A 2351-nucleotide genomic window follows, 5' to 3' on the forward strand; every position below is an offset into this window, starting at 1 on the left:
CTGCAACCTCCACCTCCCGGGTTCAAGAGATTCTCCTGCCTCAGCCTCCGGAGTAGCTGGGATTACTGGCATGCGCCATCACGCCCGGCTCATTTTTTTTTTTTTTTTTTTGTAGAAATGGAGTTTCTCTATGTTGATCAGGCTGGTCTCAAACCTCGAATTCCTGACCGAAAGTGATCCACGGGCCTCGGCCTCCCAAAATGCTGGGATTACAGGTGTAAAACAGTGCACCCGGCCTCCCAGGCTGGTCTTGAACTTCTGGCCTCAAGCAATCCTCCCATTTCTGCTTCCCAAATTGCTGGGTAATATTATAGGTGAGTCGCCGCGCCCGGCAGTAACCAGTTATTTATTTATACCATTTTTACACTTAAAAATTATGTTACCGGGCTGGGTGCAGTGGCTCACGCCTGTAATCCTAGCACTTTGGGAGGCCGAGGTGTGTGGATCACTTGAGGTCAGGAGTTCAAGAACAGACTGACCAACATGGTGAAACCCAATCTCTTCTAGAAATACAAAAATTAGCGAGGTGGTGGTGGCATGCGCCTGTAATCCAAGCTCTCAGGAGGCTGAGGCAGGAGAATTGCTTGACCCTGGGAGACAGGTTGCAGTGAGCCAAGACCGAGTCACTGCATTCCAGCCTAGGCGACAGGGCGAGACTCCATCTAAAAAAAAATTGTTACCTGAAATTCACATTTAACGGGGTGTTCTACATTTTGTCTGGCAACCTTACTCCTCTTCCAGTTTCCACTACTCTTCCGCTCAGGCCCACCTGAACAATGCAGCCCACTCCCTGTGGACCCACTGCCAGGCTTGCTGGCTGGGGTCCTCCCTAGGTGGAATTCACCTCCATGCCAGTCACCAGCATTATCATCAGGCCCATGCTCATCTTTGATCTTCTCATTGGTAATCTTCAGGATACATTTGGCATACTTCCAAATTAACCACCGGGGAAGGGGAAGGTCTTAAGACTCAGGGCTTACATACTGTCACAGGAAGATTAAAGCATCTTCCTGTCTCCCGCTTCCTCCCCGCCCCTCTTCCTCTCCATTCGTTTCCCCCCCTCCCCGTTCCGTGCCTTCTTCCCCCGCCCGCGCCGTCCCTCCCCCTCCAACCTCCGGAGCTGGAAAGAGAGTCAAGATGGCGGCTAAATCCGATGGTGGTGGCCTGGGGGGCTTCGCTCAGCTGCACAACCTGGACGAGGCGGTGGGCAGCGGCGGCGACGGCAGCGAGCCCGGCGAGAGCAGCTCGCTGCACATCTGCCACTGCTGCAACACCTCCTCGCGCTACTGGGGCTGCCGCTCCGCCTGCCTGCGCTCCCTCCTGGGCAGGAAGCCGCGCCGCAGCGCCGCCGCCAACGGGGGGACCAGCCGCTGCAGCCTCCCGCGGCCCCCGGCGCCGACTGCCAAACTTCGACGCACTCGGCCGCGCGGCCGCAGCCGCCGCAGGTGGAGCGGCCGTGACTCGACTGCCTGTGGATCGTGCTGGCGCTGCTCCGGTTCCTCGGGAACGTGGACACCGACCTGTGGCTGGCCCTCGACTACTACCACAAGGGGGACTATGTCTACTTCGGGCTGACCCTCTTCTTCGTGCTGGTGCGGTCGCTGCTGGTGCAGAGCCTGAGCTTCCGCTGGTTAGTGCAGTACTACACGGGCGGCGGGCTGAGCGCCGTGGAGGGGCTCAGCAGCCGGGGGCCCCTCAGGATGGGGGCCGGCTACGGCTACGGCGCGGCTGTCTCTGCCACGCCGGGGGCGCGGCGCCTGTGCCGCCTCTTCGTGTGGATCTGGCAGTCGGTCATCCACCTGCTGCAGATAGGGCAGGTGTGGAGCTCTCAGTGAAAGACATGAGGCTTTCACTGAAATGAGGTTGTTTTGAGGTCATCTGATTTCTGACTAGAAGGTTTGCAAATTTTTTTTGGTGATGGCATGTTCAGCAACTTGGATCCCTAATTTCAATATATTGGAAATATTTAGGAACTCTGGAAATTATGTTGTTTTGCAACTTACTAGATTGATCAGTAGATTTCAGTAAATATATAATAACAGATAATTATGATGTTGTACTTCTGGGTTGACATGCATGTCTCAAATTATCAGCTATCTGTATTAGTGTCATACTTTGGAGACAGTTACCTTTTGAAGGTTTTGGGGTTCTTTTTTTTTTTTTTTAGACGGAGTTTCGCTCTTGTTACCCAGGCTGGAGTGCAATGGCGTGATCTCGGCTCACCGCAACTTCCGCCTTCTGGGTTCAGGCAATTCTCCTGCCTCAGCCTCCTGAGTAACTGGGATTACAGGCACGTGCCACCATGCCCAGCTAATTTTTGTATTTTTAGTAGAGATGGGGTTTCACCATAT

The 2351-nt window shown here is 54.5% G+C and overlaps 1 pseudogene; it reads left to right on the forward strand.

Moving 5' to 3' along the window:
- The first annotated feature begins 1109 nt into the window (after positions 1-1109).
- LOC144581379 (XK-related protein 6 pseudogene) lies at positions 1110-1975 on the forward strand (annotated as a pseudogene).
- The last annotated feature ends 376 nt before the right edge of the window (positions 1976-2351 follow it).

The sequence above is a fragment of the Callithrix jacchus genome, chromosome 2 (genome assembly GCF_049354715.1).
Source record: "Callithrix jacchus isolate 240 chromosome 2, calJac240_pri, whole genome shotgun sequence".
Taxonomy (NCBI): Eukaryota; Metazoa; Chordata; class Mammalia; order Primates; family Cebidae; genus Callithrix; species Callithrix jacchus.